The sequence below is a fragment of the Anomaloglossus baeobatrachus genome, chromosome 6 (genome assembly GCF_048569485.1).
Source record: "Anomaloglossus baeobatrachus isolate aAnoBae1 chromosome 6, aAnoBae1.hap1, whole genome shotgun sequence".
NCBI classification, from domain to species: domain Eukaryota; kingdom Metazoa; phylum Chordata; class Amphibia; order Anura; family Aromobatidae; genus Anomaloglossus; species Anomaloglossus baeobatrachus.
Genome location: NC_134358.1, coordinates 87,709,976 through 87,725,723, shown reverse-complemented (window position 1 = coordinate 87,725,723; position 15,748 = coordinate 87,709,976).

Here is a 15,748-nt window from a genome sequence, read left to right as displayed (position 1 = left end):
CCCTAAGATAACAGCAAAGCAATCAAAGAATCAACTTAGGGAATAGAGCAATTTATTGCTTCCTGTCCATGAAAGCTACAAATGGTGGCATGTGCAAAGTTATAAAGGTGGAAAGATTATTTTTTAATATCCTTGACTTGTGCCCTTTGACAATAATTGAAATCATTGCGTCAAGCATTAAAATGTTAATTTATTCCTTCATTTATTATCTTCAGCATTGAAATCACTTTTAATTATAAACATATTAGATATAACATTATCTAGTTGGCACATAGGGAAAGAGTGCACATGCCTTGTAGATAAATTATCCCAATAAAATAGAGATAGATGGATGGATAGATAGATATGAGATAGATAGATAGATAGATAGAAAAGATAGATAGATAGATATGAGATAGATAGATAGATATGAGCTAGATAGATATTGTAGATAACAGAGAATATAGTGTCATGTGATGTTGTATTGCAAATATAAAAATGGCTATTTTTGAGTTTATACATTATGTTAAACTATAACATATTGTTTAATCAGACAGACAAAGTGTACATGGTTACAAAATCTTGTGTATGCTTAAGGGTTTCTGTGTGTTTGTTGTATATATACAGACAGACAATATACCATTGTAACAGAAACCTTATGATTTACTTTAGTTCAACAATCTGATGTTTTATGTGTTTGCTATATACACAGACAGACAATATATCCATTTACTTAGCTTAAATACCTGATGTGTATTCTTGGGAGATTTGAATATCTGTGGGTTTATTACCCCATTGTCTGTTGTGTGGTATATCTCTGGTTCATCTATGCCTAAAGATTGGCCATCAAAGGGCATGGATCAATAAAGGTACCGTCACACATAACGAGATCGCTAGCGAGATCGCAGCTGAGTCACGGTTTCCGTGACGCAGTAGTGATCCCGTTAGCGATCTTGTTATGTGTGAACCTACCAGCGATCAGGCCTCTGCCGTGAGATCGCTAGTCATTGCAGAATGGTCCAGGCCATTTTCTTCAAAGGCGATGTCCTGCTGGGCAGGACACATCGCTGTGTTTGACACTGTGTGACAGGGTCACAGTGACTGCTGAGATCGTTATACAGGTCGCTACTGCAACCTGTATTGTTCCTGCATCGCTGGTAAGATCTGACTGTGTGACATCTCACCTGCGACCCCCCCCCCCCCAGCGACTTACCTGTGATCCCTATCAGGTCGCCTCGTTTTCGGGATCGCTAGTAAGTCGTTGTGTGTGACTGGGCCTTAAGACTACAACACATTAACTCTAAGGTTTGTAATTATTGTGCAAACCTCTATTTAAGATCAGATGAAATATAGCACAGACAGAAGCTTATGTTTCCTGCTCCGTGAGACGTCCGGGCAGTGATGTCCAGGAGTTCTGTCTATGTCATGCTTCTCTGACCTCCAGACAGATGATGTTCCAAAGCTCCTTGGTGATGTAAGTATTTAACTGTACTTAACCTTTGTATGTTGAATATACAAAAGTGTACGCAATATCATACTTTTCCTTTAAGTTTGTATTTCATATTAACCTTTATAATAAAATTACTTAATTGCCTTCTTTAAAGCCGTATCTGAACCTTAGTGCTAAAATAGAAGCAAAACAGATGTTCAGCTCTGCGCACAACTGCTGGCACTTTGGCGTCAGACTCTGTTCACACTGGAGACCGGATACAGATACCTAATACACAGAAGAACTATAAGATTCCTCGGACATTCACTTGTTCCACCTCCAATGTGGTGTACTTAATCATGTGCACTATATGTGCTATTGGGGGTTTTTATGTTAGAGAAACAGGACAGAGACTGAGAGCAAGGATGAGGGCTCATCGCCACACAATTACAGACAAAAAACCCATTTACCTGTGGCCAAATATTTCTGTGCTTCAAGACTCAACATAAATCACATGAAAGTTGTCATATTAAACGGCAACTTCAGATCACAGAGCCATCGAAGGATCTGGGAACACAAATTCATTATAATGTTTGATTCTGTCCACACAGGACTCAACCTGTCAGGAGGATTTATGACACACTACAAAATCTGAGGTCTGCTCCAGAGACTGTGAGGGCACCAGAACTCTGATCCTGCATGTATATTGGGACACTAAAACTTTCAAACCACTAATCAAAGCTAATTAAGGATTCACTCTCTAAACTCAGTGTTTGCTTATTTAAATGTCCTTTTATTAGACCATGCCTCTGCTCTGTTTGTGTATATATTTGTGTTTCTTAAGGTATTTTGTTACCATGCCTGATGAAGAAACCTGAGAAGTCTCAAAGCTTTCTCTATAACATTTTATTTTAGTTAGCCATTAAAAGGTATCTCAACTGCAAGAGTATAATTTTGTTTCTCTCACTGAGAGCAATCAATCATTCCTATACCTAGCACGCCTTTTTCCTTTTTAATGCCGATGTTAGCTCATGCAAACCCGGTCTTGTTGTTGCTCCTGTTTATGGTGATTTATGCTGCACTTCTGAGTGGTGTGAGTGTTCCCTTGTTGTGCGTTACTTCCTCCCCTTTTTCGTTACTCCCCATTACACGTATTGTCTCTCCTGTATGTTTTGAGTGCTGTGTGTATGTGATGCGCCCACGGGGACTGGGGTTTTACTCGTCACTGGGCCGGTAGTGTTGGTTTGGGATGTCACAGTGGCCTGGCCCAGTTCCATGACCCTGTCGGTGTCAATAAAGATGAAGGGATGGGGATGATGATGTAAGTAATTTCTCTGAATATATATTTTTATAGATTGTCACTCAATCATTGTTATTTATAATAACCAGGTACGCAAATTGTTTTTCTAATCTTTTATTTTTTTGTGCATGGTTATGGAAGCAGCCATATTTCTTAAGATTCTATTAGCAGCATTTAGAGATTTGCTTTAGAGTCTGGAAATACTGATTTCTATGGGACAGTTTGTGGGCATGGTCAATGACTAGTGCAGAGGACACTGTGTAGTGAAGGAGGAGGAGGTGAGCTGTGATGAGACCTATCAAAAATGTTTGTTATCTATAAGGGGATGTTACATTTCAATCTAATCTTATTAGTAATGATCAGACTGATGAAAAGTGATCTGTACAGAATAGGAAATTTTGGCCTATCATTAGACTCACTAGCCAAAGTGAAAACTGCTGGAATTCAGGACTTTTGTAAAACAAATATAATGACATGAAAAATGTGAAAAAATAAATAATATTCTTGAAAATATATTTAAGATAAAAACTTAATTTAAGTAAAACCTTTTCACTACTTTTGACTAACTGGTATGTCAAAGGTCATGTCCCTGCCTCTGCTGTGGGCTCACACACCAATCCTACATCTTTCCTTATAAATGATGGCTGATTTATTCAACCATCATGTGCCTCTAACAGCTGCGGGTGGAGCGGAGATTCGTCGACAGGAGGACATATCGTTCTCTGCTCCCAATCGACATGCCCATGACATGATTGCTGGGAGTTGATATGACATTCAGGGGTCAGCTGATAACCCCTGTGTCTGTCAATACAATCCTCCTGTGAGCTGTGAGTTGACATTCACAGGAGATCATGATTTCTGCCATATAGAGCGGTGTTGGTGCTGATGTCCTGTTCTGTACAGCAAAAGCAATCGGACGATCTTAGCTTCAAGTCCCTTAAGTGGTCTATTAAAAAGCGTAATTTTTTTTTATTAAATATGTTATAAAAAGTTAAATTCACCCCCTTTTGGCCCCATTAAAAATAAAATAATAATAATAACAATAATAACAATAAAAAATAGATATTTAGTATTGCTGCGTTCTTCAAAGTTTGATCTATCAAAATATAAAATAAATTAATCCGATCAGTAAATGACGTAATGAGAAAAATAATCAAAATGCTAGAATTACGTTTTTGGTCGCCGCAACATTGCAATAAAATGTAATAAGAGGTGATGAAAGCATTGTATCTAATCAAAAATGGTATCAGTAAAAACATCAGCTGAGGTTACAATGAAGAAGACATCGTATCGCGCCAAATCCTGAAAAATAAAAACGTTACGGGTAACGGAAAATTGTGACAAATGCATTTTTTTTTACTTATAAATTTCCGATTTTTTTTTTAACTACTGAAATAATAAAAAAACTATACATGTTTGGTATCAACGCGCTCATACTGACACGGAGAATCAAATTGCTATGTTATATTTACCATATATTGAGCATGAATTTTACTTCTTTTGTAATTTCAACACAATGATAATTTTTCCCGCTTTCCAGTGTGTCACATGATACAATTAATGATGTAATTCAAAAGTACAACACGTGTCTCCAAAAAGAGCCCTCATATGGCTTTGGGGATGGAAAAGTTCAATAGTTATGGCTCTTGGAAGAAGGAGAAGAAAAAGCAAAAATGAAAAAATGAAAAATTACAAGATCACAAAGGGATTAAACAATAGGTCATTTTTAGTACATAATTCTTTTATAGAACGTGGATAATCAATGTGTTCAACGCACGTTTCCTTGTAGCCACTTTCTATATTATGTGAGCACTGAGCACTCTCCATATTCTGTAGCAGGAATGATTATTACAGCTAATAATTAATTGAGTTATGTGAAGTTTTTTATTAAAATAACAATATAGTGAACGGAATTCTAAAGGAAATGATCATATGTTAAAAAAAGGCAATAGAAAAGCTGAGAATATTTTTCTTTTACGCTTCTGTGGACTAATATCTTTGTGTTTTATATATTCTACAGGAATTTCTTTTGTGTGAACTGTGAAGGTCATTTACACTGAGCCTTTGTTAATTCTGGGCCAAGGAGTCAGATGTTTAAAGAGAAAATGTCAAGTTCTTTTAGGCTTTAAATGACCTTTCGAGGCAGATTGGGGATTTGTAGCTTTACACATAAAATTCCATATTTTATATGGCAGCATTTAACAAATGATCAAATGCATGTCACAAAAAGATCATTATTTACAAGCTGACATTTTATGCCTTAAAGGCAGACGTTGGATGTGCCATGTGCACGCGGCTCTTCACAGGACAGCCGTCTGTTCTAACGTGTTCTATTAATGGTAATGTTCTCTGATATGGAAGTAGTAGACATGTATGGAAGGGTCGAACATGTAGCTCTGAAATTCGTAGTTAGTTTTTTTTCTTAAATAGAACATAATACACAATATGTGAAATATTTTACTTTGAACACTCCTGTAAAACAATGGAAAAAATACAAAGTGTAGGAGAGTATATATAGCATTAAAATAGATCTGTCATCAGATTTTTAGCATTCAATCTGTCATGGGGGTATCCTGCTCTGGGAAGACCTCTGCTGAGTCTGGTACCAGAAGGTCACAGCATCTTATTGTGCACAGGGCTGCAGCTTGTGTTTAAAGGTATCTGTTTTCTTTTGCTGCTGTAGGAGTTAAGGATTTTTTCCTATCTGGCTGTCCTTTGGAGCCTTAATCTTAGGTGCAGCTCTTTGTGACCACTTCCCTTCACTATAAATAGCCAAGTATCTTAATTCTGATGCCAGCTGTAGAATCTTATCATTCTTATGCTGATCACTTTGGAAGAAGCCAGTCACTGGAAAAAGCTGACGTTTTGTGACAATTGCAGCTGTGGTGTTAGCTGCATTGGAGTTGCTTGGCGTGTTTTCCTTTTGTGTCTATTTCCCCTGTCTTCCTTCCTGCCCCTGTGTTGAATTATTGAAGGGGTGAGACTAGTACTCTCACCGGTCTTCTCACTAGCCAGGGTGAGTTCAGGCAAAATCAGGGCCTAGGTACAGTTAGGTCCAGAAATATTTGGACAGTGACACAATTTTCACGAGTTGGGCTCTGCATGCCACCACATTGGATTTGAAATGAAACCTCTACAACAGAATTCAAGTGCAGATTGTAACGTTTAATTTGAAGGTTTGAACAAAAATATCTGATAGAAATTGTAGGAATTGTACACATTTCTTTACAAACACTCCACATTTTAGGAGGTCAAAAGTAATTGGACAAATAAACCAAACCCAAACAAAATATTTTTATTTTCAATATTTTGTTGCGAATCCTTTGGAGGCAATCACTGCCTTAAGTCTGGAACCCATGGACATCACCAAACGCTGGGTTTCCTCTTTCTTAATGCTTTGCCAGGCCTTTACAGCCGCAGCCTTCAGGTCTTGCTTGTTTGTGGGTCTTTCCGTCTTACGTCTGGATTTGAGCAAGTGAAATGCATGCTCAATTGGGTTAAGATCTGGTGATTGACTTGGCCATTGCAGAATGTTCCACTTTTTTGCACTCATGAACTCCTGGGTAGCTTTGGCTGTATGCTTGGGGTCATTGTCCATCTGTACTATGAAGCGCCATCCGATCAACTTTGCGGCATTTGGCTGAATCTGGGCTGAAAGTATATCCCGGTACACTTCAGAATTCATCCGGCTACTCTTGTCTGGACCTAACTGTACATGATCGACAACGAAGGGAAAAACTCGTATAGGGATGTTATGAATCAGCCTCAGGTGAGTGTAGGAGGTGACTCAAGTCACCTCTTACTAGCACTAGGGCTCATTTTTGTATTGTGTTCCTGATGTCCCCTGTTTGTGTCATGATTGTCTCCCTGCACGTTGAGACCAGTACAGCCTTTGGACTGGAGCCTATCATCTGGCTCTCTTCATTTAAATTGGTTTAATTTCTCTTGGCACTGATTTGCCTAAGTGCCAGTTTTGCTATTGCAGCTTTTCCAAAGCAGTTCCTTGCTGAGTGATCAGCTGCACTTACTAAATAGTCAAGCTCTTCAACTTTAACCCTCCGTCACATACAATAGGCCTGACAGGCACATCTCTTTTACTTTCATTTCTCCTTCCTCACCAGATTGTGAGGAAATCCCCTCCCTCCAGGTAGTCTCCTGTCTCAAGCAGTTCTGTGAAACCTCATACCACAGTTGGATTGCAGAGCTTCAGGAGGACAGATATAACTGCGCTAATCTCTCAGGCTCATTGTATGTGAACATGTCAAACTCAATAAGGTTGGTATTTTATGTTTTTATTCATCACATGCTCTGCAAGTGTAATTTTTCTGAGGAAACTTCAGGATCTAATTCTGATTGAATATGTGTTTAATAGTACTTAAGGTACCTTAAAATTAAGTTTGTTTCCATAAATTTTCTTTGTAGAGTTTTTTGACAGAGTCGAACTGGGGACTATTTGGCGGGAGTTTTGAAATGTTTGTATTTCAGAGTTATTAGTTTTATGTTAAGTAAATAGGTTTTTTTTTTGCACTTGATTATGTGTAGTCTCTTTTATTACATCCCTATGAAGGTCACTGATCACTTTAGAGCACTGAAATTGCAAACATTAGATATTATAGGTATTTTTCTAGCCTGCGCCTGACAGTCACATTGTATGTGAACTCGTTAGAACCGATATTGTATGTGACGGAGGGTTAAATAGGGGTGTATCCCAGCATTCCCTGCTGAAGATACAAAGTCATTTGTGTCCTGATGGCCTTTGAGGAAGATTCTGCAAGTCAAGTTCCTGTGCTCAGGCTATATTCTTTTGTTTGTTAATTTTCCACCTGTTTGTCTTCACTTCCCTGGTGTGTTGTTAGTGCAGCGGTGAGGTCTAGTGAACCCCACCTGCCCCTCACTAGTCAGGGTTACTATAGGGTCTTCCTAGGGTCCCAGGTTCCTGTTCGCCGACAATTGTGGAGACTATATAGGGACTGGTGAGGAGAGAAGGGATAGTTGCAGGTGAGGTTAGGAGGTGCCCACCTACCCCGCTCATTAGTTCCAGGGCCTCCCATTGTTTTTGAGACCCCTTTTCGTGTTTTTTGTTGTGCATCAGACGCATGGAGATCTGAATGCAACCCTCTTTGCTTCCTACACCCGGATAGAATGACAGTTTGTTGTGGCACTCGCTATGGGTTCCCTTATTCCTGGTGGAACCCCAGTAGTCATTGCATGTCACAATCTGCATATATTATGAAATATATGTATAAGACTAGATGAGGCTGATGTACTTTCTTTGATAATACATGTCATAATAGACGTACAATTAATTTTGAAAGTTGTCCATGCATAGGCATGGCAGGAACAGGTATAACCAGGTCACCCAGAGAGTTCTTTAGGACAGTGAAGGAAACAGGCACAGGTACCAAAGACAAGAAGTCTACAGGACACGGCACCAGGGGACCTGAGCACCTAGCTCACAAGACAAGGCTTCAAGACACATTGATCAGGCCCTGCCCACATGGAAAGGCAAGTCTTATATACCCAGCACAGCTCTATGTCATTTCCTGCTTCAGGTGTGCTGGGCCTATAAGACCAGGAGAGTGGGCGTGGCCTGGTCCTATACAGAGGCATTAGTCAGAGTCAGACTCCTGAGACCAGGAACAGAACACAGGAGAGCACGAACGGGGGTGGTAGCCGTGACCGGTGGACACGTGGACAGGATCAGTGGTCACGGAGCAGTGCCGGGATAGTGCGACCGGGTCAGTGGGTAAGGAGCGGTGCTGAGGCATCGGGAGCGTGACAGTAGCCCCCCTCTCCTCCGCCGAGACAGGAAGGCACACCGAAGAGGGGCAGCAACGTACTTCCGGGACAACCAGGACCGGGCCTCAGGACCACAATCCACCCAATCGACCAGGAAGGACTGCTTACCCCGGACCGTTTTCATGGCCACTATGTCCCATATCGGGGAACCCATGTCAGCGGCAAGGGAGGCAACGGAAAGGGAAGGACAGTCAGAAGCAGGACTGGAATCTTGGACGACCGGATCGGGCGTCTCGGACCGGGTATCAGACAATGTCTCATCCTGGGCAGCCAGTGGAGTCAAAGTCTCATCTCCAGAAGATGGTGGAATCAAGGTCTCAGAGACTGGGGACGATGGAACGACACTGGATAGCATCGTCTCTTCTTCAGGGGTGTGTGGTTCCAATGGTTCAGGTGACAGGGACCGAGGAACAGGCTGTAGGCAGTGGTCATGACACAAGGGTCCCCAGCGGGAAATAGCGCCAGAGCGCCAACTAATGGCAGAGTCATGGATTTGAAGCCAGGGCAGACCCAGCAGGAGCTCAGGAGCCATCCTCGGGATGACATAGAAGGCGATGGTCTCCGTATACGAAGTGCCAACCTGGAGGTTCACGGGCTCGGTGGTAAACCGGACAGGTTTGTAGAGCGGTTTGCCGTCCACTGAGGCGAACCAGAGAGGCTTCTTCAGCGGGGTGACAGGGACCTGGTATTTGTCTACCGTGGCCTGGTGGATAAAGTTGCCTGCTGCCCCAGAATCGATGTGGGCCTCAGCTGAAAACCGGGTCCCCTCTGTCGTCACCCGGACAGTCTGTTTAACTGGAACCAAAGGGATTTCGGTGGCAAGGGTGGCGGTTCCCACCATCCCTTGGACCTGGGGTCTACCTGGTTTCTCCGGGCAAGAACGGAGCATATGTGAACCGTCTCCGCAATAGAAGCACAGGCCCCGGGCGAGCCGTTCTGCACGGCATTGCTTAGCTTGGGTCAGACGGTCCACTTGCATGGGTTCTGGCGATAAGTCACGGAAAGGCAGGGACGAGGGAGCGGCAGACCTCTGTGGGGGCAAGATGTGGCGAGGTGGTCGCTTCTCCCGGACTACCTCCTGGGCACGCTCCTGAAAAAGGAGGTCAATCCGAGTGGCCAGGGAAATCAAAGTGTCCAAGGTTCGTGGAACGTCATGGCCGGCTAGTTCGTCTTTGATGCGGCCAGAGAGACCTTCCCGAAAGGCCGCCGTTAAGGCCTCATTGTTCCAGCCCAGCTCCGAAGCGAGCATGCGGAACTGTATGGCATACTGGCCGACTGTTTGGGTCCCTTGGCGTAGCCGGAGGAGCGTAGAGGTCACTGCGGTAGTTCGTCCGGGTTCGTCGAAGGTGCCCCGGAAGGCTCGTAGGAACTCCTGGACATCGGTGGTCATCGGGTCCTCATTCTCCCACAGGGGGTTAATCCAGGCCAGGGCTTCACCTTCCAGGTATGACATCAGGAATGCCACATTGGCCTGGTCTGAGGCGAACAAGTGCGGGAGCAACTGGAAGTGCAAGGAGCACTGGTTCAGGAAGCCTCGGCAGGATTTGGGATCCCCTGCATAGCGAGAAGGAGCAGCAAGGCGAAGTTGCGAGGCCGCGGAGGAACCTGGTTCAGACCTGGAGACTGGTTGCGGCGTGGACTGAGACGAGGTGGCGGTCTGCAGTGTATACAACCGGTGGTCCACAGACGTTAGGAATTTCAGCATCCGGTTCAGAGTTTCGCGCTGTTGCGCCAGTTCCTGACGCAGCTCAGCCAGCTCTGATGTTTGCGCTCCAGCGGGATCCATGGCCTGATCAAACTGTCAGGGCCGGGAGGACTGGTAGGCCCAGGAGGTGGATCCACTGGACCGAGCACCCCACCGGAGGGCAGGGTACACGGCAGCCGAAGCACTGGCGTGGCAGGAACAGGTATAACCAGGTCACCAGGGTCACAGAGTTCTTTAGGAAGGAAACAGGCACAGGTACCAAAGACAAGAAGTCTACAGGACACGGCACCAGGGGACCTGAGCACCTAGCTCACAAGACAAGGCTTCAAGACACGTTGATCAGGCCCCACCCACATGGAAAGGCAAGTCTTATATACCCAGCACAGCCCTATGTCATTTCCTGCTTCAGGTGTGCTGGGCCTATAAGACCAGGAGAGTGGGCACGGCCTGGTCCTATACAGAGGCATTAGTCAGAGTCAGACTCCTGAGACCAGGAACAGAACACAGGAGAGCACGAACGGGGGCGGTAGCCGTGACCGGTGGACACGTGGACAGGATCAGTGGTCACGGAGCGGTGCCGGGATAGTGCAACCGGGTCAGTGGGTAAGGAGCGGTGCTGAGGCATCGGGAGCGTGACACATACTTTTACAGCCGTCTGATTGGACAGGACCTAATTTGGAGTAGATAAAATCTGGAGCCACTTAAGCATTTTTTTTTTTAATTTTATAATTGGGGGTTTAAAAACATTCTCAAAACACTGAACATTTGAGACTCTCAAGAGTTACGTATCATAAGTTCAGGACCCTCATATTTAAAGGGATTGACTGACCGTACAGTGATGGCCAAAAATTTTCAGACTGACACAAAGTTTGCTTCTCACATAGTCTGCCGCATCAGTGTTTGTAGATCTATTGATACTGAAGTACAATTATCAGCATTTGATAAGTTTTTATTGTAAAATACATTAAGTTTATGCTAAGACAATATTTACAGTGCTATTTCTTATTTTCTTTTTTTTTAATTGAAATACTATGTCCCAAGAATGACAAAAATATTTTAGGAGTGAAAGGCTCCTTCTTCAGGCAAATTACAAATGAATTACTGAGACCAAATCATAACATTTACAATAAATGAATCTTACAACAGGACATGGGAAGATGATGCCTCCTAAAGATAAGCCAAGGAAATCAAATTAAGATTTTTCTTAGAAATGCAGATGAGTTGGAAGTGGTCTGTTCAGATCACTTCTGAGGTTCTTCTGCTGGAGGTGTGAAGTGTGTCCATGTAGTGAGTCATAAAACCAGGTGTTAAATTGAGTCCTTTTGTTAAGGATCCTGAGGCTGAGATACCTCCACTAGGATACTTCTGAGGAAAAGTGTATCTGAATCTGAACGGGCGTTGTGCAGGTAAAATTGTCTGAAAACCATGGGTGGGTTTCTTTAAGCTGGAAGAGGCTCTATGTTATGTTACTGCAGAGTGTTTTTTGTGCTGTTTAAATAAACCTTTTTAAGCAAAAGTATTCCTGTAACCTTAAGAAGGAAGCTAAATAAGTGACACCATCACAATACCATTCTAAATTTATGGCAGTGTTCCTAGGAAAAGAAACCACACATGAATGGTTCAGGACATTGGCAGACACAGATAGAAGAGGGCCCCTGTGCAAGAAGAGTACATGGCCCCTTTTCAATCCAGTAACTCATCAAAATGCCCAATTCCCATCTGCTTTTGAGGTAGAAATAGACCCACCCAAACCTCTTGGGCCCATGTGCGGCTGTACACTCTGCACCAATGATATGTCCGCCTCTGATTCAAAATGTTTTACATTTGTTATCATTTACTGTTTCCAAGACACAGGACTCATGGTAGCACTCACTTCTTCTCCAAAAAATATTTTTTTCCAGATGTCCCAAACAGTCTAAAGGAGCTTCATGAGATAAAATAAATTCTGTCCAGTCCTTTTTAGTCCGGTTCCTGTATTTTCTGTAGAATGTTAGCCTGTCCTTCGTGTTTTTCTTGGAGATAAGCGGCATTTTTGCTGCCCTCGTTGTCACCAAGCAAGGCTCTGAAAGCCTTTGCCTCATTGTGTGTGATTGACGATCTGACACCTGCTGGTTGCCAGTCCTAAATCAGGATTTCTGAGTGACCCTCCCTGGTGGTTCGTGACAGTCCGGTTCCTGTATTTTCTGTAGAATGTTAGCCTGTCCTTCGTGTTTTTCTTGGAGATAAGCGGCATTTTTGTGAGGAAAATCCTGGGATATGAAGAGGAATTATGATTTCCAGTCATAATCGCTCTCATCACTCCATGGCAGTGCCCCTCCCTTCTTGTTCTCAATGTCCAACATCTGGGAAGGTGTCACATCCTAGCAACACATCCCATGGCCATCTCCTGTGATATGGAGATTAGATAACCTGGGAACAGTGGAGACAGGATGCCTCCCTGCCGTGACCCTGTAACAAGAGTTTGTATCTCATTATAAGGCTATGGAAGTATCCAGACAGAACGACTCCAGTAAAATATAGTTCATATCTCGCAAGCCATATTTCCGATAAAAATGGTGTTTCCGCATGCGGATGATGCTGGCACACCTTTTTTATGGGAGTGGGAGCTTGGGAAGTACCCCAGGCGTGATATCAGCCAATGGGGAACTAGTAGACAAGTCATGAGTCCTCTCGTTCTGTAGCTAATTTCATAACTGTCACAATGAGAGCGTTGGCGTCCGCCTACGACGCTCCCAGGCAAAGTTATGGCCCATATCCCCTGTTGTGGATATTATCCATAACTCCAGCCAGGGGTGGAGCAGTGCTCCCTCTGAGGTCACTAAGGTAGGAGGGGACCTGGATTTGCCCAGGTTGATAACCCCAATTTGGCCATTTTCCAGTGTTCTTTTGCTCGGGGGTCTGGTCAGGGAAGACCTGTGAGGGAGATCCTGGAAACCTGGTCCACGGCACCTCCCTGTGGCCAGACGCACAAGGTAACTGCTGGAACTGTGTATGCCTGTTTGCAAACCATGCTTTAATTGTAACTGTACTCTGACCTATGTATATTCTGTAGATCCCCTATTGTATATATTGTAGTTTCTAGTGTGGCTTAGGCCGATTAAATTATATAATTAATCTTGGACTGTTCTGTTATCTCGATCTTGAATCCCACGTCTGTGTGTTCGGCTAATAGTTACCGTGAAGCGGTTGGTGGCAGCGAGTTGTGCCAAGGATTATTGTGGGGAGGCCAGTGAGATTCATGGAGATTTTATATATTCCGCCCGCGGAGGTCGGGGGTATATATACCCTACTCTCACCGGGGACCCTTCAATAATCGGCATAAGTAGTATAGCGGCCTCCTTGCTTATTGTCGGGCAATTCCATAATTGGCCTAACTATAAGAGGGGCGCTAGAGAGCGCGTCACGTGCTCTGTCTGTCGGTCGGGAGGTATAAAGGAGGGGTGACCCCCACTTGTTACCCCCCGATTGTGACATTGGTGGCCAGCACGGGGGATTTCTGAGTGACCCTCCCTGGTGGTTCGTGACATATTGGTGGCAAGCGGTGGGATCGAGATAATAGTGTGTGTGAGTGTGAGACCCATACTCCCAGACACTAAAGACTGCCTGCAGCAGCTGTGGCTGCTGGGGTCTTCAGACCAGCTCAACACTAGAGTGTCAGAGTGCAGATACTGTAAGGTGTGTGGAGGCATCAGGTGTCAGTTCTGTGTCAGTGACCAAAGTCTGCAACAATGGCTGAGAGCACCAGGAGCAAAGCCAAAGGAATGGCCGATGCTCAGGCCAGAGACGATGAGGAGGTTGTCCACGAGCCCTCCAGGAGCCCGACGCCAGAGAACAGCTCTGCAGAGGACATCGCACAACCTGGCACTCATGGGCAAGATGAGGAGCACACCCAAGGGTCCTCAACGAGCCAGATGCCAGTCCTCCGCTCTGAAAGGGACAGTGAATCGCCTAGCTCTGCAGCATGCCGCAGATCACCACGTGCCATTCCACCGAGCCTGGCAGGCTCGGATAGCCTTCTTCAAATGGCTATGGCCCTCCTCCAGGCTGGAGACCGGGAGGGCTACAAGGAACTCATGGCAAAGCGCAGGGCAGCGTGTGAGGCTGAGGCTGCGGAGCGGCAGGCAGCGCGTGAGGCTGCGGAGCGAGAGCGCAGGGCAGAACGTGAAGCTGCAGAGCGCAGGGCAGCGTGTGAGGCTGAGGCTGCGGAGCGGCAGGCAGCGCGTGAAGAGCGAGAGCGACAGGCAGACCGTGACCACCAGCTGCATCTAGCCAAGCTCCAGCCCTCATCAGCCACACGTGACCTTCAAGACACCAAACTTCCAAAGGTCCGTGTTGAGGACTTTCCCGTGCTGGAGAAGGATGGAGACTTGGACTCTTTCCTGACTGCTTTTGAACGGACTTGCTTGCAGCACCATCTGGACAAGGACCAGTGGGCCAAATACCTGACCCCCCGTTTAAGGGGTAAGGCCCTGGAAATCCTTGGGGACTTGCCTACTGAGGCAGATCAGGGCTACGACACCATCAAGCGGGCCCTGATCCAACAGTACAACCTCACTCCGGAGTCCTACCGCAAGAAGTTCCGGACCCTGCAGAAGGGACCAAAGGACTCCTGGGCTGACCACTGGCGGGCACTTGCCCGAGCTGCCGACCACTGGACCCAAGGCCTGCAGCTTTCCACCGGACCGGAGATCCTGGACTTGGTCATCACGGAGCAACTCTTGTGGAACTGCCCTGAGGATCTCCGCCAGTTCATCCGAGACCAGAAGCCAAAGGGGTCCACGGCTACAGCTGCCCTGGCCGATGACTACACCAACAACCGGGCCCCTGAGGCCAGGAGAGCGGCCACCAGCAGCACCTGGAGAGGGGGTAAGATGAATTCTGCGACTGCCCCACCTGCCCCTAGACCGCAGGGGGTGTCCCCCTCAACTCCCCTCTCCAGGCCCGTGGCAGAACCAAGACGGTGCCACCAGTGCAACCAACCTGGACACTTCAAGGCCATGTGCCCTCAGCGTCCCAAGGCCCCGGCTCCGTCCCTGTCCCAAGGGCCTCCCAAGGTGTATTGTGTGGGTGGGGTTGGTGGTAGGTCCCTGGACAGCTTCCAACCTGTCACCGTCGACCGGTCTGTGACCATAGGACTGCGAGACAGCTCCTCGGAGGTGACTCTGGTGCGGCCTGAGATGGTGTCCCCCCAAGACTTGGTACCTGGAAAAACCCTCGCTGTCTCCGGGATTGGAGGCATTGACCCTGTGCTGCCTGTTGCTGGCCTTTATTTGGACTGGGGCGCAGGACGAGGGGTGAGGGAGGTGGGGGTAACTGATCAGATCCCCGCAAACGTGCTACTTGGGACAGATTTGGGGCAGATAACCTCCCAGTTTGGGCCCCCCCCAAGGGCTGAACCTTCAGCCAGTACTGACATGCCTCCGGACAATGTTAATGTGTTATCTATGAATGATGTAAGGGAGGAGGGAGTGAACTCTGATTCTTCTGCTTGCACAGACACCATAGACACACACACAGCTGCAGCTGTGACAGGAGG